At 37.6% G+C, this 27,905-nt stretch overlaps 1 non-coding gene across 1 annotated transcript; it reads right to left on the bottom strand.

The window, feature by feature from the left end:
- Positions 1-4,409: 4,409 nt before the first annotated feature.
- Positions 4,410-4,516, bottom strand: LOC146937233 (small nucleolar RNA R71). Its single transcript, XR_015033610.1, has one exon. It is a non-coding gene; the product is annotated as a small nucleolar RNA R71 (small nucleolar RNA).
- Positions 4,517-27,905: the final 23,389 nt, after the last annotated feature.

Raw genomic sequence — 27,905 nt, 5'->3', positions numbered from 1 at the left:
TCTCTTGTTTACAGTTGGAATGTAAGCAAAACACATGCAAGCTTAAGAAAAATCAGATAAAGATCACCCAGATGCAAGTTAACAATGATTTCATGCAAACATATACAACCATATATATATATATGCTAAATCTAAACCAAAATCTTGGATTTCATTTTAAAAAATGGATTTAAAAAAAGAATCAGCAAGTATACACCAGATCTTAATAGATCCATAATAACAGATCTAAAAAATCTTGTATTTCGTTTTAAAAAATGGATCTAAAAAACAAACAAGAACTATACACTGTCAGATCTGAATCAAACGATATAGATCCACAAGTATACACCTGATCTTAATAGATCCATAATAACAGATCGAAAAAATAATCTTGTATTTCATTTTAAAAAATGGATCTAAAAAACAAACGAGAACTATACACTGTAAGATCTGAATCAAACGATTTAGATCCATAATAATGGATCCCGAAAATATTGTATTTCATTTTAAAAATGGATCTGAAAACATACGAAAATTATATACTGTCTGATCTCAATTAAACAATCTAGATCCATAGTGTAATGGTGTAACTACAGGTAATCAATTTTTGATGATTTTTTATTAAACCTGTGAAACCATAAATATTTTTATTTGTTCAACCTTAAGAATGTTCAGACGAAGATCACCCAGATGCAAGATAATCATGATTTCATGCAGACATATTCAACCATATATGCTAAATCGTAACCAAAATCTTGGATTTCATTTTGAAAAATGGATCTAAAATATTAAGCTGAAATTATACACCATCAGATCTTAATTGAAAGATCTAGATCCATTATATTGTGATTGTATTAGGGCAATCCATTTCCCAAAAAATCAACTTATTAGAGAGAAAAATTTCTTAGAAGGGAGCATATTGAACGTTTTAAAAATAATTCAGTAAAAATTCGGACTTCAGCAAGTAAAATCACATAGGAAATGGATTGGTTTAAGCATACCTCGTCTCCTAAGCTCCTTACAAAGGTTTGAGTTAATGAAAACCTACTAACGAAGGTTGAAAGGACCAAGCAATGTCACTCTTAGATATATGGGGGTGAACGGAGTGAGGACTGAAATCGAGACTACTTTGAAATATATAGTCAAACACCTTGAAATGATCATTATACCACAACAAGGTAAAAAATATTTGATTTATTTTCTATCCTTAATTACTAGAATAATATATCAAACCTATTTGGTAGTAAAGTTATTTTACCTTGGACATTAAAATATTGTTTAAAACGGCTATCCAACCTTCTTCGTCACCCTTTAAAAAAAAAAAATTCGTCACTGCCATAAATGATTGTAAAAAGTAAATATGGTTGGTTCGCATAAAAGTTAAAATGTTAAATATTTTATATGGATTTGTCTAACCTCCTAATAAAGACTATTCTTATCTTTGTTAGTAAAATAATAAAATTTAATAATAATAATAATAATAATAATAATAATAATAATAGTAATAATAATAATAATAACTTCTTCAAAATAATAATAATAATAATAATAATAATAATAATAATAATAATAATAATAATAATAATAATAGTAATAATAATAATAATAATAATAATAATAATAATAATAATAATAATAATAATAATAATAATAATAATAATAATGAGAATACTGCTCTTCTCCCAACAAATTTTGCTCCCACCCAACCAAACTGATCAAAATACCCTGCGTTAGTTAACTAACGCAAGTGTAAAAAAAACGTGACTTAGTTTTTACACATGCGTGAGTTAACTCACACCGCGTGAGTTAATTCCTCTCATAGCCAATTAGAGTTTGTCTATTTACTTGTGTCAACTAATGGTTCATTATCAGTTGTCTCTTTTGCTATGAGAGGAATTAATAGCATGCAGGACAATTGCAGCTGGCGTGAGTTAAATCATGCGGGCCAAAATACCTCTATGTGAGTTAACTCAAGCAGCGTGTGTTAACTCACGTTGGGTATAACATTAGCGTGAGTTAACTCACGCAGAGTTATTTTGGGAAGTTCAGCTGGACACGAGAAAAACTTGCTGGAAGAAGAGCAGAATTCTAATAATAATGATGTTGATGATGATGATGAATAATGATGATGATGATGATGATTGTAAAAGGGATGATATGTAGTATTTTTAATAAAGTTTAATAATAGTAGTAAGAGTCCACTTTTTGACATTTTTTAGAGGTCCATATGATAGAGCTATATTTCATATACACTACCATTAGAATAAATATTTGCTTACACTAAAGGCGAGAAAAACACAAGAAAGGGGGGGGGGGGAGGTTGAATTGTGTTAACTTTTTCTTCGTTTTCTCCTAAGCTGAAACACACTGGTCAGAAGCAAATATGGACTGCTTCTGAAGTGATGTTCAGGACAACTTGCAGCGTATAAAAACAAAGAGAGAGAGAAGAAAGACACAAAGCAATTATATAGGTTCCTTCCATAAACCGGAAGTAGTCCTGTCCCCCCTTGCACTTCCAAGGAGAGTTCACTATAATGTAATATCTGATTACAACTGCTCACTACTACAACTAGCAAGAGACTTCAAATTGCTCAGGCACAACTGCAAGAGACTTCCTATGCTCCTGATGAGTCATAGATAGTATTAATTATTGCCTTATTTAGTTTAGTTTTATTTTAGATTTGATTTTATTTTATTGCATTTTATTTTAGTTTAGAATATTTTACTTCAAATTGTGTTTTATTTTATTTTAGGAATAAATATATGGTGGAAGGTGTCTTGGAGCAAAAGAAAGAGGACTGGAACAAATACAGCGCAAGAATACGAAGATACGGGACAAAAATATGTTCCCACCAAGTCAGAAGCTTGGCACGGCCAGTGCCAACATGTGGCACGGCCGTGCCACCTCCCAGAGCCTCTTTTGCTGCTTTTTCTTCGGGCCCAAGTTACCCTGTTGCAGCTTTACTGTTTTACCCTTTTAGTTGCTTAGTTTCTAAGTCGATTGTAAAGCTATAAATAGAGTAGCTCTCCACCATAAACAATCACGTTTTACTTTGTTTATTTCAATTGCTATTTCAATAAAGTCTTTATTTCCTTTTACTTCCTTTGCAATTTACTTTTATCGCATTCTCTCTTCTTCCCCCATGTCTACGATGAACATGAGTGAGTAGACTTCTTTGTCTTGGGATCGTTGGATAAGTCTAATGACGTAATCCGGATCAAGCCAAGTCTTAAACCTTAATTAATTGTTACCCTAATTCCTAATCTAAATTCACCGTTTTAACATGAATTAATTATTATCAAACTGTGGAAGCGAACGCGGAGGGTTTGATAATGGTTAATTCATCATCACAGATATCAATTCATAAAGCGAACGCGGAGCTTTGATATCCGATCAAGTGAATTTAGACAAGGTTTGCGAAACATGAGAATAGTCTAGCAAACCTTGGGACACATAAAGTTTCGATCTTCAAGGGTCCCAAAGGCAATCACCCATGAGAATAGGTGTGGTTGTTGGAGGGATACACTCACTGACTTCGAGAGGAGCTGTGATATGCTAAAGAGAAACTTGTCCTTAGTAATTAGGATTAACGTTTAATTATAAGTTTAAGGCTTGCTTGTGAAAAGATTCGTTATTATGATGAACCAATGATCCCGAGGCTTTTTATTATCATTGTTATTTACTTTCAAAAACTGCACTCTCCAACTTCTTAATTCTTTCTCCTCTAATCAATATCTAAAAGTTAATTAGATTGACCAACTCCCTAGCGGAACGATACTCTTACTTACTACTATTACTTCGATAGGCCGTGCACTTGCGGTTTGGCCCTATCAAGTTTTTGGCGCCGTTGCCGGGGAGTTAACTAATTTAATTAGCTTTTTCTTAGTGATTAGAATTCTCTCTTCTTCTTCCTCTTTTTCTTTTTATTTTTAACTTTTTTTCTGTTATCGTTAACTTCTTGGGTTCTCAACCTTGTATGCGAAGAACTAGAAATCAAGCGGTATTCATACCCGAGATCGAAAGGTTCTTACATAGAAGGAGGAGAGCAGCACAAAATAACACCGACATGGCCAATCGCACTCTCAAAGAGTATGCAACGCCGTCTACGGCTGAGCCACAAGCTGTTATTGTGTACCCAACGGTTGAGGATGACAACTTTGAAATCAAGCCTGCCCTACTTAACTTGGTGCAGCAAAACCAATTCTCGGGATCCCCCACTGAGGATCCCAATCTTCACATCTCTGTTTTCCTACGAATTAGTGGAACCATGAAGGAGAACCAAGAAGCCGTAAGACTTCATCTCTTTCCCTTTTCCTTAAGGGATAGAGCTAGCGCTTGGTTCCATTCCCTCGAAGTCGGTTCCATTACTTCATGGGATCAGATGAGGCAAGCATTCCTTGCCCGTTTCTTTCCACCATCTAAAACCGCTAAACTTAGAGACCAAATCACACGGTTCAATCAAAAAGATGGGGAATCTCTCTATGAGGCGTGGGAGCGTTTCAAAGAAATGCTAAGACTTTGTCCCCACCATGGCCTAGAGAAGTGGCTTATAGTCCACACTTTTTATAATGGCTTGTCTTATACCACTAAGATGTCTGTTGATGCAGCTGCAGGTGGAGCACTTATGAACAAGAACTACACGGAAGCGTATGCCCTAATTGAAGACATGGCTCAGAATCATTACAAATGGACCGACGAGAGAGCCATCTCTAGTTCTTCACCCTCCAAAAAGGAGGCAGGTATACACGAAGTCTCTAACTATGATCACCTTGCTTCTAAAATTGATACACTAACTGAAAAACTTGAAAAATTCAATGTTAGTGCTATCAACTCTGCATCTACTTCTTCTTGTGAAATATGTGGTATAGCTGGTCATGCTGGTGTTGATTGCCAACTAGGTAGTGCTATTAATGGTGTTGAGCAAATGAATTATGCTCAATACAACCAAGGGATGCGACAAAATCAAAATTCTTATAAAAACCAAAATCCCTATGGACAAGTAGCACCACCCGGTTATGCAAACAACCAAAGATTCACTCAAAAATCCAATTTGGAAATTTTGTTGGAAAACTCTATTGCCAACCAAAACAAACAACTTCAAGAACTCAAAAACCAAACTGGATTTCTGAATGATTCTCTTTCCAAGCTCAATACCAAGGTTGATTCTATTGCTACTCACTCTAAAATGCTTGAAACTCAAATCGCTCAAATAGCCCAACAAGTGGCTACATCTTCCCAAACACCGGGAGTCTTTCCTGGTCAAACCGAAGCCAACCCCAAAGCCCAAGTTAATGTCATATCTTTTAGGGGTAGTAAGTTAGGCGAAACTTTTGCCAAGGTTAAAAACATTGGGAAAGAAAATGTCAAGCCCCTAGGTGATAAAGTTGTGATAGAAGAAGCTAAACCACTTGAAGAAAACAAAACTCCATCCCCCTTAAATCCCGAAAAGCTTAAATTAGAGGGTAAATTTGAAAAATTTGTTAACATACTTAGGAAGATTTGCATTAAACTTCCCTTTGCTGAAGCTTTGTCTAGGATGCCTCTTTATGCCAAGTTTTTAAAGGAAATTTTTTCAAAGAAAAGGGCTATAGAGCATAATGAGACAATAGCCTTGGCTAAGGAAACTAGTGCAAACATCCAAGAAGCACCCCCTAAGCTTAGAGATCCAGGTAGCTTTGCCATACCATGTGAAATTGGGAATGAAACCATAAACAAAGCCTTATGTGACTTAGGAGCTAGTGTTAGTTTGCTGCCTTTGTCTCTTCTTAAAAGGATAGGGATAGGAGAATTGAAACCTACCGAAATGGAACTGAAGATAGCTGATCGTTCTACCATGAAACTTGTAGGATTTGTCGAGGACATACCTGTTAAGATAGAGGGGATATACATCCCCACTGATTTTGTGGTCGTTGACATTGAAGAGGACGATGACGTCCCTATAATCCTAGGTAGACCCTTCCTTGCAACTGCGGGAGCTCTCATTGATGTGAAACTTGGTAGGATAGTCTTTCAAGTGAGTGATAAAATGGTAGGATACGAGTTGGAAAACGTTATGAAAGGTCCCGCTCTTTACTCTTGTTGCATGCTTAACGATCATGTTGTGAAAGAACGTTTTATAGCGTCATCTACACAATATGATATCTTTGATCCATTCTAAGGACTCTTTCTAACCGTCAAGCTAATGACATTAAAAGAGCGCTTCGTGGGAGGCAACCCACGCATTTAATTGCTTTTGTTTTGTTTGTTTTTCTTTGTTCTAGGATGTTTTGTAGGTAATTGTCCGAGTAAGATTCAAGAAAATGAAAATTTTTGAAGCCCCCTGGACCAGAAGGTTGGCACGGCCCGTGCTAAGACTGGCACGGCCGTGCCAGATTTTTAAGCAAAACTGAAGGTTCAAAGTCAGAATGATGGCACGGCCCGTGCCAATAGGTGGCACGGCCGTGCCCGACTTCTAGCACCCTATAACATCAAATTTTTCTTCCTTCTTCCTCATTCACAAACCACAACCCTCTTTCATCTTTCAAACTTCTCTCTAAACCTCCATAACCTTCAAACCTTCAAACCACCATATCTCCCTCAATTCTTAACCAAATCACCCCATTCTTTCACCAATCAACCACAAACTTTACCCAAAATAAAAACCACCAATCAAAAACATCTTTCATCCATCCAAACCCACAATTCACCAAAACCCTAATCCTTCAAAACCTAACCCAAACACCACAAAACCTTAACCAATCTCCATATCCAAACCAACAAAACTTCCTTAAACATCAACCCCAACCCTAAACCAATCCTTTCCACCAAAAATTTTCCCAAACCCTAAACCTTCAAAACCAATTCTACCAAAGGTCAATGGCTTCAAGAAGAAGTGGTAAAGAACCAGCAAGCTCTCAAGGAGGACCTCCCCCAAAGAAGCAAGCCCAAGTGAAGAATCATGGGATCCAGTTCAAAAACAACAAGCAAAGGGACAGGTATAAAAATCTTATCTCTAAACATCTGCACCCTTCTCGTTATCCTGATTCCCATACTTTAGATATGCTAGAGCTGCTTGATGATGTTTCTAGGTTGATAGGAAAGTTAGGTTGGACTGAATTGCTGAAACCTATGAGGGGTTATGAAAATTTCACTTATGAATTCTTGAGCTCAATAGATTTTACTAAAGATAAGATGAATTTTGATAACCCTAACCATAGAGTTGTTTTCCGGTTAATGAATATTGATTATGACATGTCACTTCAGCACTTTTGTGATGCCTTAGGCTTTGCAAATGAGGGATATATTCATGATCATTGGGATCCCAGCCTTAAACCGGATAACTATGACCCAGCTGCCTTTTGGAAACAAATCACCGGTCTTAACAAATACGTCCCTAGGGCGAACAAAGCAAGCAATATTCACAACCCCGTACTTAGGTACCTTCAGAGGGTAATGGCTTGCACTATTTGGGGTAGAACCGAGCTAGGAAACACTAGAACCGATGAGTTGTTCATGCTATGGGCAATGCTCCACAACCACCCCGTCAATACCTGTTTTTATTTGATTGATCACCTAGACTTTGTCGGTACTAGACCGGCCGGTAGAGGAGACATAGTGGTGGGTGGCATCATTACATATATAGCTAGGTGTTTTGGAGTGGGTGAAGATGAGGGGATCAAACCAATTGAGGGAAATAATAGGCTTAACATAGAAACCCTTATTGCTATGAATTTCATCAAACATCGTCCACCCCTCCATTACCAACTTAAGCTAAATGTGCCAATCATGTTTTTATTGCCTAACCCATCTCGGACTACCACCGAGGTGGAAGAAAATTGGTTGTATGTTAATGATGTGCAGGTTCTTGGTGATGATGAGGGAGAAGGTGCTAACTTGCACCGTGATGAAGGAGAAGGTGCTAACTTGCACCATGAAGAGGGGCACCATGGCCATGAAACCGGTGAGCTTCATGAAAATCAACAATGGACATGGATTCACAATGAAATCGAGAGGATGAGCACCGAGCAACAAAGGCAAGGTGTTGAGATCTCCGGCCTTCGCAATGAAGTTCAAAGGGGCAACCGTGTCAATGATGAAAATAATGAAATGCTCCGTCGGATGATGCAACACCTCCAACTTCAAGGTCCTCCTTACGGACCTCAATAAACAAATGTGAGCTTTCCTCTTCCTCTCTTCCCTTCTTCTTCTCCCTATCTCTCTCATTCTTCTACTCATCTCCTTCTTTCATCTTCTTCTTCCTCTTCTTCCTCTTCTTCTTCTTCTTTTAATTTCTTTTTCTTTTGAATCATTGAGGACAATGCTTCCCCTAAGTGTGGGGGGGGCCTAATAAAGTGTCTAGAGTCGTAGTGTTCCCAAACTCCCTTGAACTTTATTCTTTTGTTTTGTTTTTATAGCAAGAGGCATGACTAGTAGCTTGTTTTTAATGTAAATATGGCATGAAAATTTTTGTTTTGTCTCTTCTTTAGGTTGCTTCTTGTACATGAAAATAGTTTCTTGTGTTTCTTATGTTCTTGCTATACCCATATCATGTTTTATTGTGAAAATTCTCCAATGAGAAAAGCACCCGGTTGCAATCCTTGAGTAAATGTATGAATAGGTATTTTAAGGAACACGTTCTATCTTTAGTGTTAACTTAGACCCTTTAAAGTCTTAAGAGTAAAAGTAGTATAAGTTTGTGTGGGAAAATTAATCAAATTGTTCTTAATTGTTATATTCTTATTAATTTGTTAATGTTAAATGGGGCGGGAGAATGGCACCAACATGTGGGGGAAAGGACAATCCCTAACTTCCTAATTGTGGTGGTGACTCCTTAATTTGAACCTAAAGTGAAACAAATTCATCAATGCTAGGGGGAAAGGACAATTACATCCAAAAAGACTTCCTACGCGGAGATGAAACAAACAATAATTTTGCAGCACTACTTAGGGTGATTTTGAATCTAGGGGGAAAGGACAATTACATCCGAGAAGACTCCCTACGAGGATAGATAACCCCTAAGCATCTGCAGCCCCTTGTGCTTAATTGTTATATCTAATTTAATGTTTAACTCAAATTCCCATCACTCTTATATGAAATGAAGAAAAGACTTTTCTCGGTTACTTTAGCACTAAGGATAGAACCTATTCCTCATAATATCTGTCTTATACAGGAGCAAGAAAAGGGTTGGACTGCACACACACACTCACTTGAGACTTGATGTTGGGTAGAATAGGTTCATGAGAAGTATTTGAAATTGTAATTAGTGTACTTGAGGCAAGGCCTTTCTTTTGAGACATTTGTTCTTAATATTGCCATAATCAAATCTTTTGTTGCTACTATGTTTGCTGCCTTTTGCTTGAGGACAAGCAAAGATTCAAGTGTGGGGGAGTTTGATGAGTCATAGATAGTATTAATTATTGCCTTATTTAGTTTAGTTTTATTTTAGATTTGATTTTATTTTATTGCATTTTATTTTAGTTTAGAATATTTTACTTCAAATTGTGTTTTATTTTATTTTAGGAATAAATATATGGTGGAAGGTGTCTTGGAGCAAAAGAAAGAGGACTGGAACAAATACAGCGCAAGAATACGAAGATACGGGACAAAAATATGTTCCCACCAAGTCAGAAGCTTGGCACGGCCAGTGCCAACATGTGGCACGGCCGTGCCACCTCCCAGAGCCTCTTTTGCTGCTTTTTCTTCGGGCCCAAGTTACCCTGTTGCAGCTTTACTGTTTTACCCTTTTAGTTGCTTAGTTTCTAAGTCGATTGTAAAGCTATAAATAGAGTAGCTCTCCACCATAAACAATCACGTTTTACTTTGTTTATTTCAATTGCTATTTCAATAAAGTCTTTATTTCCTTTTACTTCCTTTGCAATTTACTTTTATCGCATTCTCTCTTCTTCCCCCATGTCTACGATGAACATGAGTGAGTAGACTTCTTTGTCTTGGGATCGTTGGATAAGTCTAATGACGTAATCCGGATCAAGCCAAGTCTTAAACCTTAATTAATTGTTACCCTAATTCCTAATCTAAATTCACCGTTTTAACATGAATTAATTATTATCAAACTGTGGAAGCGAACGCGGAGGGTTTGATAATGGTTAATTCATCATCACAGATATCAATTCATAAAGCGAACGCGGAGCTTTGATATCCGATCAAGTGAATTTAGACAAGGTTTGCGAAACATGAGAATAGTCTAGCAAACCTTGGGACACATAAAGTTTCGATCTTCAAGGGTCCCAAAGGCAATCACCCATGAGAATAGGTGTGGTTGTTGGAGGGATACACTCACTGACTTCGAGAGGAGCTGTGATATGCTAAAGAGAAACTTGTCCTTAGTAATTAGGATTAACGTTTAATTATAAGTTTAAGGCTTGCTTGTGAAAAGATTCGTTATTATGATGAACCAATGATCCCGAGGCTTTTTATTATCATTGTTATTTACTTTCAAAAACTGCACTCTCCAACTTCTTAATTCTTTCTCCTCTAATCAATATCTAAAAGTTAATTAGATTGACCAACTCCCTAGCGGAACGATACTCTTACATACTACTATTACTTCGATAGGCCGTGCACTTGCGGTTTGGCCCTATCAGCTCCTGAACACAATCAAGAGACTTCTAATGCTCAAGCACAACTGCAAGAGACTTCTAATCAAACAGAATTACAAAGAAAATTGTTTCAAGTTGAACAATTGATATACAATCAATGGTGTTCACAATACAAATCAGATACAGACTCTTAATACTCTAGAATTTCTAAGATATGAACTTTGAAACAGAAATTCTAAGTGAACTTTGAATGCAGAACAATTTCAGCAGAGTTTTGCCACTTGTAAATTGTTGTTGAGTCTGATACCAATTTCTAAGCCTTCACTCCTTTATATAGAGGTGTGAAAGAGACGTGAAATTGCCAGCACATCAAAAAGAGTCGTTTGAAGCTTTGATCAATCACCAATGATCTTTTGGCTGATATGGTAGTTGTCCTATGAAGGATCAATTTCAAATCCATTCCCATTGTGAAGGAACATCGTTGCAGGCAGAGCTGTTTTTCTTGTCTTGTAGCAGAGACAAAAACAGAGTAGTGGAGATAGTGGTTGTACACTTCGTACAATTGTACTTTGTCAACGCTTTTTGAAGATAAGCATCCAATGCTTTCAAATCCATTCAAAATGACAGTTGCTTTACATTTCCAGTCTTCTGCAATGCTTAGATGATTTTGAATCCATTGAACAACCCTTGAAGCTTTAAGTTTTGCATCTCCTGATGAACTACAACTTCTGGTGATATTCAGTTTCTGATGAGATGCTTCTGATGAACTTGTTTCTGATGACGTCATCACTTCAGGAGCACTTCTCTTCAGACGCTTTAAGCTTCCTTTTTGTTGATACTTTAGCTCTCTTTTGTCCATCCAGAACCTTTTTAAGATGTCAAATTTTGTCTATGGTCATGTACACTTGAACAAATATTAGCAAGTTCAATTGACAATTTTTAATACCTTATTATCATCAAAACTCTCAAAGGTTTATTGTTAAACACATTTTGTTCCAACATACACTACCTATAAATCATATTCATCATCGACTCAATTATTTGAAACGTTTGATTTAACTCAAAAATAATTCCAACGGTTTTTTTTTGGCCAAATATTTCCAACGTTGTACATATGATTTCTTTCCCGTGTCAAACTTTAAAATTAAATTCAATATATAATCAGGAGGATCCACCTTGAACTAGGTCCATATAGCATATCCCCAAACCAAAAAAATTAAGCTATATGAAAGTGATCGTATGATAGGCCAAACCGCAAGTGCACGGTCTATCGAAGTAATAGTAGTAAGAGAGACTATTGTTCTGCTAGGGAGTTATGAATTTAATTAACTTTTAATAATGATTAGATGAAGGTTTCAAAGGTTAAAAAGTTTGGATTTTTAATTAAAAGAAATAACAATAATAAAATAAAGGAGTCTTGGAATTATTGGTTCGTCATAATAACAAACCCTTCACTAGCCAAGACTTTAACTTCTAATTTCATGTTTTACACCATAATTTCTAAAGACCGGTTTCCCTTCAGCCCCTCACCTTTCCGATGAAAGTCCGATGAGAGTTTACCTGTAACATCCCGCCTGTCAGTGTCAGAATATTATCAGTCGAATGTGTTAGGGGATTATTTTCAAGAAAGGTAAGTATGGAGAATAATTTTATGTAAAGTCAGCTTACTGTAGGTCTAAGCATCAGTGTCGATTTTAATACGTTTGAGGCAAGGGCAGTTTGGTAATTTTCTAAGAAAGGGATATTTATTTGAGATAACCCCAAAAATATCTCATTTCTCATGTTCTTTCTCTGTCCTAGTCTTTGGAAAGATTTTCTTCTCCTTCCCTTTCTCTCCATCGGCCCTCTCTTCTTCCCTTACCTCACCAACTTATCAAATCTCTTCCCTCATGGATTCTTTATCAAGGTTGGTTCCTCCATCACCCTTTAAGAGATTGTGTAGCTTGGATTAAGCTTGTTTTCATTTTCTCTCCTCTCTCCACCAAACTTTTCCAAATCTTCTTTCTTCCATGGCAATCTTTAGATTATGTTTCCTTATGAACCTCTTGAACTTAAGGAAGCTTGGTTTTTGTTTGATTTCCTTCATTTCTCCTCTTAAGGATGGATACAAAAGTTAGGGTTTTGAAGATGAAAGTTTGAATTGGGATGGGAATTGAAGATTGATGGAAGAGGCAAAGATCATGGTGTCTTGGAGTTCAAGAAAATAACAAGAAATGGAATGGTATGATTAAAGAAAGCAAAAAGGGAACATGAAGCTAGGGTTTGGCTTGTTGATGCTTAGGAGCTTTTGGGAATCAAATGCATATCATAGGTGAGTTCCTTACATAGTTCCCACCCTTGGGATTATGTGTTTAAGCTTGCAAAGAAAACTATATGAATTTTAGGGTTTAAAGTATGAGTTAGTTGCCCATTTTTCTTGCCATGCTTGCTATACTTGTATGTACTTGTCCCATGACTGTTTTACAGGTTTCTAATGATCCTAAGGGTCATATAACACTTGGAGATGATTGGTTTGAGGTTTTTAAGTCAAAAATATCAGTTTTGAGGTGGCTGGACTGTCATTGCTCGCCACGGCGAGCTATTACTCGCCACAGCGAGCTGGAAGGTCGAATGGGGGTGTCCACTCGCCTTCTACTCGCCTAGGCGAGCAGCTGCTCGCCTCCCACACAAGATTACTCGCCTAGGCGAGCTACACAGTGGGGAAACCCATTGTTTGTTCGCCTTAGGTCGTTTCGGCGTTTCGCGAGCGGTTTTCTTGTGCAGTCTTTTTAAGAAAATTAAAACCCCTCAAACCAAGATCCTAATTGTTAAACTTTGAAAGGAGATTTCTTTATAGATGAAACAAGTATTTGGCAAGTATGGTGAAGCATGGTAAATGAGAGTTTTATGTTTGAATCGGGTAGTAAGCTAATCCTTAAGAAAGGGGAAGATCATAGAGCCTCGATATAGTTATCGAGAACTAGATAGTTAGCAAGAAATTAATTATGCTAGGTAGGGAGAGATTAGATATCTCTTCACAAGGAAGTTAAGCAAGAATCCTAAGTAAGGAATGACGCGAAGTGTAAACTCTTCGCATATGTTTAAGAAGATCATGCAAGTATGATAAGCTGTGGTTTGATAATTATATCTCTCCACTAAGATTAAGAATGTGCATGATCAAGTAAGTAAGTATGAATAGGTTTATCCTTTTGATATGTATAAGAGTAAGATAAGTTTAAAATGAATTAAGTAGGTGGCATGTCTCTTGCAATCCATGAAGGTATGGATTCAAGGGGTTCTCATGATGAGAACGATTCAAGCCGTAAGGGACCCGCATGTCACTGAGTATCAAGACGTAGGTGCTCGTGTCTCTTGTTATCCACGCCAAGGGGATACGGGAGGTTCTTGACCTAAGGGGAACGGTTTAAGCCGCAAGGGACCCGCACGACACCGAGGGAGTCCGATGTACCTACATCGGTCATGTATGGGATTGTACTCGGGGTTACTCCACCCGGGACTTTCCGTAAAATGAATCAAGATAATCATATTTGTTCAACGCTAACCAAGAATGACCCTGACTTTATATATGTTATGTTGCAAGAATGAATTTACGTAAGATTATGTTATGAGCAATAGCACGAGATGCTATTAGACAAGTATAAGGTATGAAATAGATCAAGTAAAGAAGGTTATGCCGATGACGACCTTAGGTTCCCCTAATCGTCCGGTTTAGGATTGTGTCATGAATATGTTAAGATAAGTCTTGATGCGTTTAACGTATCTTGAGTTGCGGTCCTAGGATCCCTTGACCGCCATGACACATATGATAATAGTAAGCCTACAACAAGTAAGATGGTTTATGACGGTCCTAGGATGCACAACCGTCTAAGTATGCAAATCCCCACACACGTATAATCAACCGTCAGGTTGTAAAAATAGACACGTGGTGACCGTAGGTTTCCCCCGTGGTTGCCTATAGCATAGGATTAGGTGGAACTCACTGAGACATTATGTCTCATCCCAATCCTTATTTGTTTCAGATATCAGGTGGATTAGCAAGCTAGTAGCCGAATGGATGATGCGACAAGTGTTCGTTCGTACCGCTGCCGGATGTTGTGGATTTTAAAGGAAGTATTTATTACACTTTAGCAAAGATGAGTTATGATTTTAATAGTACGAACGCATATTGTTGTAAAGTTATTCATTCGAAGTTTTATTGTTGTAAATTTTTAATGTATCCAATACTAAATTAACTCACATGCTGGACTTTCTAGATACGTCTAGTATGGGTGTTACATTTGGTATCAGAGCAGGTCGATTCAGACCGTGCCTTGGGTCATTAAGTTACAACGAGGTAGTGGGACCATTGGGTTCCGGGTAAAAGTTCTAGTTGTCAATGTTAGTTGAGCCTGATCAACTCAAATTAACATTCGACGTTTAGGATGGACGCCTGAGAGCTGAAGAGGACCCAGGAGGAATGAAGTAAGAGATGAAGTTGCACCGAAAGGTAAGAACTTGGGATGAGTATTAGTAAGAGTTATCGTGCGAGAAAGTGGACGGTGAACTAGGTTGTGGAAGTATAGATCCTCTGGGAAGGTAAGTTAAAGTTGAGAAGGAACGTTCCGAAAGTGTTCGGTAAGATGTGGAAGATTCTTCGCATACCCGTAAGTAAAAGTTTGGAAATGTCTATGTATGATCTGAAGTTTCAGTAAGAGCTGTTGTTGAACAGATTTATTGTACGGGAAGGAGTTGTATTCTTGAACGTAAGCACAAGGCTACCAGTTAGGAAGAAGTTGACGTTGTTGACGGAATTAGTAGGCTCGCAGGGATAGCGTTATGTAAATGAGCTGATGGATTTGTAAGATCAGGGTGGACAAGGTTCTAGTATACGGAAAGTGTAATAAGCGGCGACGTAACTAGGAAAGTTACTCGTAGTAGATGAAGATAAGGATTTAAGCGAAAGTTTATGATTGTCAGAGTTAAGGCGTTAATTTCCGACGTGCCGAGAATTGTATCGATATAGGTTGATGGTTGTTGTGCACATATTAAAGAACATTTTACGAGGATGGGAATGAATGACATGCATTGGGTCACTTGAGAAATAAGAATTTTATGCAAAGTAGTTTTGAGAAGAATGTTGAACGGAAGAAGCTCACCAATAGCGAACCTGGGGCGAGGTTTCTGTTTTTCCAAAAACGGTCAGTTCGACTCAAGGGTTTGTAGTAACTATTGGAGAGTTATTTTTCCAATAATATTTTAAGTAATGAAAACCTTTATGACAACAAGTGACGAATGCATGTCACACCCTTAGATTTTCAAAGGAAGAAGGCATGAGCAACTATCAACGGAATTGATTCGATTCAAGGTAACCTTGGAAGTTAATGTGTCAAGGGTCTAGAAGGAGTTCGGATCAAGAGTCTAGAGGTTCTGGTATTTAGAATGGATGTCACGAAATTGAAGACATGAAGTAAGAATTAAAGTGGTGCGGAGCTATAAGAAATCACAAGGTTCTTGGTTTTGTGGAGTTATGAGTATTCCTCAAACCTACGTTTTGTTTAACTGACTTGCAAAGGCTCGTTAGGATGTTGAATTATAAAGTTTACAAGATTTTAGAAAGACATACGCATATGGGTGATTGAAGTTGATATTTTTGGTAATTCAAAGAGAAATTTTGTAGGTACCGGTTGTTACGACTCGTATAGAGTAGACTAAACTCACTGGAACTAAGATTTGATAGCACGGTTGTGCTGTCAACTCGTTCTGTGAATTTAGAGTAACAACTGGGGGCCTAGGTTCGGTATAGTTTTTATATATAAACAATGGGGAAATCATCAGCGTCAATGGCCCGTGTGCTAGTTTATGAAATTTCCTTTAAAAGAAAAACTAACGAGCAAGCAATGGTAAGATTGAGCAAAACATAGCGTGAGAGAATGTCAAGTTGTAATGTTAGATGCATAAGGAAGGTACGTAAGAGTGCAAGATGAGTCTAACCTGGGAAGTCGGAAGGATGAATCATGGAAATAATAAGTATGTAATATCAAAGATGTATACTGTGAATTCAGATTACCGAGAATAAGTTGAGTGAGGCATGTGTATGTCAAGAGAAAAAGGTCATCTTGAGATTTAATCTTACAAGCCAAGGGTAGAGCAAGATAGCAGAGATGGTTGCAACATAGAAAGTTGAGAAAAGTTCACGAAGATATTATTCAAATGATAGAAGGAGTGTGAAGATCACTCGTCTCAACGGATTAGAAAACTAGTCAAAGCCAACCGGTGGGAAATCAGAGTAGCGCTGCGGAAATTAATTGTAAAGTTGTGAACGGTGACCATGGAACTTTGGTTGTAAGAATCTCTACGAAGAATATTTGGGAAAGTAATATAAGTTTTAATAAGAGGTACTATGAGACAAACAAGGAATTCTCGATGTAGCAAGTAAGTATTGATGTTTATGTGGTCAGTGATGATTAAGGTAAAAAGGATAAGAAGTGTATCTTCATTTAAATAAGACAAAGAAGACTAGAGTTGCCACAGATGAAGTAGTCGGGTTGTCTAATTGATGTTGTTGAATATGTAGAAGAACATATGTTATAAAAAAATGGAATAAGGTTCATGAGAATTACATGATGAAGTACATACCCTTCTATACCAAAATTGTTAAATGATAACGATACTTGCTAGAATAGTGACAAGATATGATTGTAGTTTTCTTAAAGTTAAGATTGGTATTAAGGAACTTGGAAACGAAATTGTTTTAAAAGTATAATGTTGAACATTGATGAAACCAATGAGGGGCGCCATAAGTGAACAATCTCACTTAAGACGTACCGACTTCAGGACCAACTTGATATAAACAAGTTTGTGGCGAGTTGTAAAACCTTTTTTTAATAAATTTAAAGACTCGTCCTGTGGTTCTGAGGTACCATTGCAAATTCGGTTTCAAAATGAGATTTTCTTTATTTAAGTAAATGTTCGTTCCAAGAACCTAAGTATCAGAGTTTAGAAATTTTTGAAATAAAGTACTAGATAGGTATCGTTATTGATTAACAAGAAGCGGTATTCGGAAGTATGCCAATTTTATGGAGATAACATGAGTTAGATGCACGAAAGCACTACAAGGCAAATTATGAGTGTTTCAGCTAATTATAAGTTACTTATTTGATGGTTAAGCTAAGTAGTTAAGATGTGAACTCAAAACAATTAATCCATAAGAAGCAAGGTAAGAATTAGTCATGATGTTCTAAGATAGTTCTGTGATTTGATAAAAGGTACTAGCATTAAAGAGGTTATGTTCGTTATGCGGAGTAAGAAAGAGGATGAATTACTCGTTTTGATGAAGGGAGTATGCTTTAAACTCTATGGAGTGAGTATGAACGGATTTTGTTAACTGAGGAAGACGAGTTTAATTTCAGGGATGGGAAGATGGTTTTCGAATTTCGAGGACGAAATTCTTTTAAGGGGGGTAGAATGTAACATCCCGCCTGTCAGTGTCAGAATATTATCAGTCGAATGTGTTAGGGGATTATTTTCAAGAAAGGTAAGTATGGAGAATAATTTTATGTAAAGTCAGCTTACTGCAGGTCTAAGCATCAGTGTCGGTTTTAATACGTTTGAGGCAAGGGCAGTTTGGTAATTTTCTAAGAAAGGGATATTTATTTGAGATAACCCCAAAAATATCTCATTTCTCATGTTCTTTCTCTCTCCTAGTCTTTGGAAAGATTTTCTTCTCCTTCCCTTTCTCTCCATCGGCCCTCTCTTCTTCCCTTACCTCACCAACTTATCAAATCTCTTCCCTCATGGATTCTTTATCAAGGTTGGTTCCTCCATCACCCTTTAAGAGATTGTGTAGCTTGGATTAAGCTTGTTTTCATTTTCTCTCCTCTCTCCACCAAACTTTTCCAAATCTTCTTTCTTCCATGGCAATCTTTAGATTATGTTTCCTTATGAACCTCTTGAACTTAAGGAAGCTTGGTTTTTGTTTGATTTCCTTCATTTCTCCTCTTAAGGATGGATACAAAAGTTAGGGTTTTGAAGATGAAAGTTTGAATTGGGATGGGAATTGAAGATTGACGGAAGAGGCAAAGATCATGGTGTCTTGGAGTTCAAGAATATAACAAGAAATGGAACGGTATGATTAAAGAAAGCAAAAAGGGAACATGAAGCTAGGGTTTGGCTTGTTGATGCTTAGGAGCTTTTGGGAATCAAATGCATATCATAGGTGAGTTCCTTACATAGTTCCCACCCTTGGGATTATGTGTTTAAGCTTGCAAAGAAAACTATATGAATTTTAGGGTTTAAAGTATGAGTTAGTTGCCCATTTTTCTTGCCATGCTTGCTATACTTGTATGTACTTGTCCCATGACTGTTTTACAGGTTTCTAATGATCCTAAGGGTCATATAACACTTGGAGATGATTGGTTTGAGGTTTTTAAGTCAAAAATATCAGTTTTGAGGTGGCTGGACTGTCATTGCTCGCCACGGCGAGCTATTACTCGCCACAGCGAGCTGGAAGGTCGAATGGGGGTGTCCACTCGCCTTCTACTCGCCTAGGCGAGCAGCTGCTCGCCTCCCACACAAGATTACTCGCCTAGGCGAGCTACACAGTGGGGAAACCCATTGTTTGTTCGCCTTAGGTCGTTTCGGCGTTTCGCGAGCGGTTTTCTTGTGCAGTCTTTTTAAGAAAATTAAAACCCCTCAAACCAAGATCCTAATTGTTAAACTTTGAAAGGAGATTTCTTTATAGATGAAACAAGTATTTGGCAAGTATGGTGAAGCATGGTAAATGAGAGTTTTATGTTTGAATCGGGTAGTAAGCTAATCCTTAAGAAAGGGGAAGATCATAGAGCCTCGATATAGTTATCGAGAACTAGATAGTTAGCAAGAAATTAATTATGCTAGGTAGGGAGAGATTAGATATCTCTTCACAAGGAAGTTAAGCAAGAATCCTAAGTAAGGAATGACGCGAAGTGTAAACTCTTCGCATATGTTTAAGAAGATCATGCAAGTATGATAAGCTGTGGTTTGATAATTATATCTCTCCACTAAGAATAAGAATGTGCATGATCAAGTAAGTAAGTATGAATAGGTTTATCCTTTTGATATGTATAAGAGTAAGATAAGTTTAAAATGAATTAAGTGGGTGGCATGTCTCTTGCAATCCATGAAGGTATGGATTCAAGGGTTTCTCATGATGAGAACGATTCAAGCCGTAAGGGACCCGCATGTCACTGAGTATCAAGACGTAGGTGCTCGTGTCTCTTGTTATCCACGCAAGGGGGATACGGGAGGTTCTCGACCTAAGGGGAATGGTTTAAGCCGCAAGGGACCCGCACGACACCGAGGGAGTCCGATGTACCTACATCGGTCATGTATGGGATTGTACTCGGGGTTACTCCACCCGGGACTTTCCGTAAAATGAATCAAGATAATCATATTTGTTCAACGCTAACCAAGAATGACCCTGACTTTATATATGTTATGTTGCAAGAATGAATTTACGTAAGATTATGTTATGAGCAATAGCACGAGATGCTATTAGACAAGTATAAGGTATGAAATAGATCAAGTAAAGAAGGTTATGCCGATGACGATCTTAGGTTCCCCTAATCGTCCGGTTTAGGATTGTGTCATGAATATGTTAAGATAAGTCTTGATGCGTTTAACGTATCTTGAGTTGCGGTCCTAGGATCCCTTGACCGCCATGACACATATGATAATAGTAAGCCTACAACAAGTAAGATGGTTTATGACGGTCCTAGGATGCACAACCGTCTAAGTATGCAAATCCCCACACACGTATAATCAACCGTCAGGTTGTAAAAATAGACACGTGGTGACCGTAGGTTTCCCCCGTGGTTGCCTATAGCATAGGATTAGGTGGAACTCACTGAGACATTATGTCTCATCCCAATCCTTATTTGTTTCAGATATCAGGTGGATTAGCAAGCTAGTAGCCGAATGGATGATGCGACAAGTGTTCGTTCGTACCGCTGCCCGATGTTGTGGATTTTAAAGGAAGTATTTATTACACTTTAGCAAAGATGAGTTATGATTTTAATAGTACGAACGCATATTGTTGTAAAGTTATTCATTCGAAGTTTTATTGTTGTAAATTTTTAATGTATCCAATACTAAATTAACTCACATGCTGGACTTTCTAGATACGTCTAGTATGGGTGTTACATTACCCCTAGTAACCAAGCTTATTTCGCTGACTTGATTACTAGAAGAAGCTTATAAGGATTGAAACTACACATGTCTCAATAATTGCAAAGACTATTTCGCTGCCCTTGCAATTATTGTCTAGATTCACTTGTTCCAATATCAAAGCTCCGCTTTCGCTTTATGAATTGATATTTGGGATGATGGATTAACAATTATCAAACCCTCCACTTTCTCTTCTACAGTTTGATAATGGATAATTCATGTTAAAACGGTGAATCTAAATTAGAAATTACGGTTACATGAAATTAGGGTTAAAGCTTGGTTCGATTAGGATTATGTCATTAGACTTATCCAATAATCCCAAGACAATAAGAAGTCTACTCACTCATGTTCATCGTAGACATGGAAGAGAAGAAGAAGAAGAAGAAGAAGAAGAAGAACATAAAATAAAAGAACAATAAAATAAAAGTGAACTTTTATTCAAAGAAACAATTGTCACATATTATTTCCAAGAACAAAAGATGAATGTTTATGACGGAGTGCTACTCTATTTATAGCTTACAATTGACTTAAAATCTAAGCAACTATAAGGGCTAATCAGTAAAACTACAACAGAGTAACTTGGGCCTGAAGAAAAAGCAGCAAAAGGGGCTCTGGAGGGTGGCACGGCCGTGCCAAGCTTTTGACTTGTGGGAGACATATTTTTGTCTCTGTATCTTCGTATTTTTGCACTGTATTTGCTCCAGACCTCTTTCTTTTGCTCCAAGACACCTTCCACCATATATTCATTCCTGAAATAAAATAAAATGCAATTTAAAGTAAAAGATTCAAAAAGGAAATAAATTTGCAATAAAATAAAATAAAATCTAAATAAAACTAAACTAAATAATGCATTAAAATAGACTAAATTATGACTCATCATCGTACCTGATCAGAAGGTGACTGCCGGTGCTTTAAATGCGGTGGTTTGTGTAACACCCCATTTTCCCAACATAAAAATTTCATATTAAATCAGAGTATTTAAATCATAAACGAAATGTCACATACTACTTGAAAGTCTTAAAATGGATAATTAACATTATCCTTAAAAATTCAACATCATAAAATCTGAAACGTTGCAGCGGAAAATAGTTCAACATAAATAAAGTCTTGGCACGCAGGCCTTATCAGAAAATCTCATAATTTGGTTTAATACTTATTTATAAAAAAGTTCATAAAAGACACGTAAGGAATAGAAGTAAAGCAAGCCTCATCCCGTTACGTATCAGAGCACCTAGACACAATGTGAGGAGTCCACTCACGAACGCCTCTAGTCTTTGTTACCTGTAAGTTACCCATACGGAGGGCAACATTTTCAAGCAGAAGGGGTGAGATTTCACAGTCAATAAATTAAACATATAATTCATCAAAATGCATTTAACAACATAAAAGATTATCCATATTTATCACATAGCATAATATCAATTCATGATCAAATATCATCAGTAAATCATAATCAGCAGCATCTTTTAAATCATCATCAGACATCAGATTCAACTTGACACTTAACTCGACAATGTGACACAACTTAACAAATGCAACTCTTAACAACTTATATCATCGTAAACTTCTTGATATGCAAATGCTTGTCGAACCATTCGGGGCATCAAGCCCCCAACATAAATGAGCGTAAATAGGCTCTTCAACCTGTGAGCATAAAGCTGCCGAGCCTCAAGCCCCCAACTTAGTTTGAGCATTAAGTTGTCTGGCCTTAAGCCCCCATCTTTAATGAGCATGCAATGGACTCAATCCTCCTACAACTTAGACAACATAAAAACATCCAGAACATCTCTTACAATTCCATAAACATGGACAACTTCTTAAATCATTGCAACTTAGACCGACCCATGCAACTTCAAGACATTTAAATGTACAATAGCATTAAACAACAGCAAAATACAACATGTAACGGTACTTGAATGTTTCAACATCATTTGAGGAATGAATTACATCAACATAAATTCCATAACACATCAAGATACCACTCATACAACATTACTAATAATCTCAGTCATCTAACAGACTTCTGGAACATCTGGAAGTATCCTAAACAACCCTCATTCTTACTGCTAAGACCAACTCATGACTACACGTGCGAAAGGATCGCAAGGGAAACAAATTGGGCAACTAGCAGCTTAACTTGCAACGACGAGTGATTTGCTCGCAATGGCGAGTAATGGGTCTGCTTGCAGTTGCGAGCGATCTTGCTCGCAGTTGCGAGCGTCTGGGGTAGCTCGCAGTGGCGAGTAATGTTGCTTTCAATGGCGAGCGATGAGTTCATAGCTCGCAGTTGTGAGTGTTGCTGCTCGCAGTTGCGAGCGATGAATGTCAGTACGGCCAGAAACATGTTTTTCTCAAAATTTCACATAATCTCTTTGTTTTATCATCCAATCAACATCTAATTATCACTCTATGAAATATCTAAGTCTGTATGCGAGTTTTGCATCAATCTAACAACTTTTCACGGTTCAATCATCAAAATCGGTCTTAAACCCTAATTCTCAATTCTCATAAAAACTCAACCTAATCATGCTAAACCCATTTTTCAGAATCATACCTTTAATAATATTGAAAGTTAGTCTCACCCTTACCTGGTTATGATGAAATCGCAGCTCTCCCTCTAGTTCTCCTCTTCTCTGACTTTTTCTCCCTTTTTCTCCAAAAGCGTTTCACGTAAAAACGTTTCTAACTTATGTTATATTTATTTCTCCTTATTACTCTACTCACCTCTAAACTTACTCATTTTACCTCACAGCCCAACTTCTAATATTTTTATTTTATTTTTCATATCTTATTTTATTTAATAATAAAATAAGTCACACCAACATTATAACTTCACAAAATCATATACTTCACAAAATCATATACTTCACATCAATCTTGAAAATCACATAATTTATCTATAAATCATGTAAACTACTTAATTTTTTAAATCATATAAATCACGCATATATAAATCATATAAATATATGTTAAAACTCATCAAATAATTAAATAATTACGACGGGCGTTACAACTCTCCCCAACTTATAGAATTTTCGTCCTCGAAAATTTACCTCAAGCAAACAACTCTGGATAAGACTCCAGCATCTTACTCTCTAGCTCCCACGTCAAGCTTTCGCCAGTCGCTCCATCCCAAACGACTTTCACAAGAGGTATCTCCTTGCCTCTCAACTTCTTCACTTCACGACCTTCGATCCTCACTGGTAAAGTCTCCACCGTAAGGTTGTCTCTTACTTGCACATCATCTCTCTGGATCACATGGGACGGGTCTGGAACATACTTCCTCGGTTGCGACACATGAAACACATCATGCAAATTTGATAAATGAGGTGGTAAACCCACTCGGTACGCCACCGTTCCAAATCTTTCCGATATCTGATATGGACCGATAAACTTCGGAGTCAACTTCTTTGACTTCAATGCACGACCAACATCGGTCATCGGAGTAACTCTCAAAAACACGTGATCTCCTTCTTGAAATTCAAGGTCTTTCCTACGCTTATCATGGTAGCTCTTTTGTCGACTCTGCGACGCTTTCATCTTTTCTTGAATCATCTTTACCTTCTCAGTAGTCTGCTGAACAATCTCTGGTCCTAAAACCACACTTTCACTTGTTTCAAACCAACATAACGGAGTCCTACACCTCCGACCATACAAAGCCTCAAAAGGTGCCATCCCAATACTTGAATGATAACTGTTATTATATGTGAACTCTATCAACGGAAGATGACTATCCCAAGTTCCACCTTGTTCAACTACACAAACTCTCAACAAGTTTTCGAGTGACTGAATCGTTCTTTCCGACTGACCATCTGTTTGAGGATGATAAGCCGAACTCAATCTCAACTTAGAACCTAAGGCCTCTTGCAAACTCGTCCAAAATCTAGAAGTAAATCTTGGATCTCTATCTGACACAATGCTTGAAGGAACACCATGCAGCTTCACAATGTCTCGAATATAAATTTCCACCAACTGGGCTACAGGGAAACTAATATTAATCGGTATGAAGTGTGCCGACTTCGTCAATCTATCATCAATTACCCAAATAACGTCATTCCCTTTAGGAGTATTCGGCAAACTCGTCACAAAATCCATGGATATACTATCCCATTTCCATTCTGGTACATCTAACGGTGTCATCAAACCAGCAGGTTTCTGATGCTCTACCTTCGACTTCTGAAAAATCAAACTAGAGTACACGAATTGTGCTACATCATGTTTCAATCCGGTCCACCAAAACAACTTCTTAAAATCATGATACATCTTTGTAGCTCCCGGATGAATACTCAAGCTACTCCTATGACTCTCTTCAAGAATCATCTTCTTCATCTCATCGTTGTCTGGAATACAAATCCTACCTCGAAACCTCAACACACCTTGATCATCGACCTTAAAGTCACTATCCTCAGTTTGATCACTAGAAACCAACAAGTCCACAAACTTAACATCAACTTTCTGCGCATCTCTAATACTTTTCAAGAAATCATTATCAATTTTCAGCATTCCTAGCTAAACACTCCGAGACGACATTTCACAAACTAAGCTCAAATCTCTAAACTGTTCAAGCAATTCAAACTCTTTAACCATCATAGCAGACATATGTAAAGTCTTCCTACTTAAGGCATCCGCAACAACATTGGCTTTACCCGGATGGTAATTCAAACTAAAGTCATAATCTTTCAACAATTCGAGCCACCTTCGCTGTCTCATATTCAATTCCTTCTGATCAAACAAATACTTCAAGCTCTTGTGATCACTAAACACCTCAAATCTCGAACCATACAAGTAATGTCTCCAAATCTTAAGCACAAATACAACTGCAGCTAATTCAAGATCATGAGTAGGATAGTTTCGTTCATGAATTCTCAACTGTCTTGATGCATAAGCCCAACTTGGACGCATCACAATACACTACAAAAGGTTCATCTGGTTTCGGCAAAATCAAAACTGGAGCCGTCGTCAAACGCTTCTTCAATTCATTAAAAATGTTCTCACAATGAACATCCCACACAAAGGTTTTACCTTTACACATCAACTGCATTAACGGAAGTGCTAACTTAGAAAATCCTTCTATAAATCTTCGATAGTAACCTGCTAAACGCAAAAAGCTTCTAATCTCTGTAACCGACTTAGGAGTCTCCCATTGTGATACTGCTTCAACTTTAGACGGATCGACTGCAATACCACTACCAGAAATAACATGGCCAAGAAAACTTACTTCCTTCAACTAGAATTCACACTTAGAAAATTTAGCATACAACTTCTTCTCTTTCAGCACTTGCAAGACAATTTTCAGATGCTCAACATGTTCTTCTTCTGTCTTAGAGTAAATCAAAATATCATCGCTGAACACAACCACAAAGCGATTCAAAAATGCATGAAAAATGCGATTCATATACTCCATAAACATGCCAGGCGCATTACTAACACCAAAAGGCATCACCTTATATTCATAATGTCCATATCGCGTCCTAAAAGCCGTCTTCTGCATATCCTCATCTTTTACTTTAATCTGGTGATAACCCGACCTCAAGTCAATCTTGTTGAACACACGTGAACCCACTAACTGATCCATCAAGTCATTAATTCTAGGAAGTGGATACCTATTCTTTATAGTTACTTTGTTCAACAGTCGATAGTCAATGCATAACCTCATACTACCATCCTTCTTTTTAACCAACAGTACCGGCGCTCCCCAAGGTGAAACAGTTGGTCTTATAAACTTCTTATCAAGCAAATCTTCCAACTGTTTCTTCAACTCAGCCAAATCTAACGCTGTCATACGGTAAGGTGTCATAGACACAGGCTTTGTTCCCGGAGCAAGATCAACAAAAAATTCAACCTCTCTCGCTGGCGGCACATCAGGAATTTCATCAGGAAAAACTTCAGGGAAATCGCACACCACTTGTAACTTATCAATAACTGCTTGACTTTCCAAAGATAAGGATGCCATCAAAGAAAACATTAAAATTCCATCGCGTTCTAACTGCTTCAGCTGCTTAGTAGACAAAAACTTCGCTCCACTTTCCTCTTCAGCAGAAGAGAAATGCACTGACTTACTAAAACAATTAATGAGAACATGATTGTACTCTAACCAGTTCATACCAAGAATCACATCCATTCCACTCAAAGGTAGACAAACTAAATCAATCTCAAAATCACGATCAAACATAGACAAGGGACACCGTAAACAAACAAGAGAAGTGGTCACCGAACCCTTAGCTGGAGTTTCGACAACCATTTCTCCATTCATATCAGACATAACAAGGCCCAACTTAGAAGCACAATCAAAAGCAACAAAACAATGTGTAGCACCAGTATCAATAATAGCAACTAAAGGAGTATCATTAATATAACAAGTACCTCTGATCAAACGATCCTCATTTTCAGTCTGAGTACCAGTCAAAGCAAAAAATTTCCCTCTGGTCTGAGCCTTCTTCATATTCATGCATTGAGACCCAATATGACCCTCTTCATTGCAGTTGAAACACACAATGTCTTCATGCTTACACTGTGCAAGTGTATGTCTTTTACTGCCACAACGAAAGCACCGTTTAATATCCTTAGTGCAAGCATTACTCTTATGGCCTTTCTCGCCACAAGCAAAACAAACGATCTCAGCAGCAGCATCTTTCCTATTCGACCTTCTTTCATCATTAACTCTTCTTTTTTCCTTTATCAGCAGGGGCACTGTAAGGCTTTGGGCGACTTTGCTGAACCTTACCTCTATTCTCACTCACAATCTTATAATGAGCTTTAGTATCATCTTCGTAGATTCTGCATCTTCTCACCAAATCAGAAAAATCACGGATTTGTTGGTAACCAATGGCTCGCTTGATGTCGGCACGCAAACCATTCTCAAACTTGATACACTTAGAAAACTCAGCATTGACACCAGTATAGTGTGGATAGAACTGAGCCAACTCCACAAACTTCGTTGCATACTCTGTCACCGACATGTCTCCTTGCTTCAGCTCAAGGAACTCGATCTCTTTTCTTCCGTGTACATCCTCAGGAAAATATCTGTTTAGGAACTCTCTCTTAAACACAGCCCAAGTAATAACTGCATCATTATGCTCTAGGGTTGGTTGGAGGCTCACCCACCAGTCATCAGCTTCCTCCGCCAGCATGTGCGTACCAAAATGCACCTTCTGATCATCAGTACATTGCATAACTCTGAAAACTCTTTCAATCTCTTTGAGCCATGT

Source organism: Medicago sativa, chromosome 3 (assembly GCF_051527215.1).
Source record: "Medicago sativa cultivar Bolivia chromosome 3, Bolivia_mono, whole genome shotgun sequence".
NCBI classification, from domain to species: Eukaryota; Viridiplantae; Streptophyta; class Magnoliopsida; order Fabales; family Fabaceae; genus Medicago; species Medicago sativa.
This window is presented reverse-complemented; position numbering and strand designations above follow the sequence as displayed.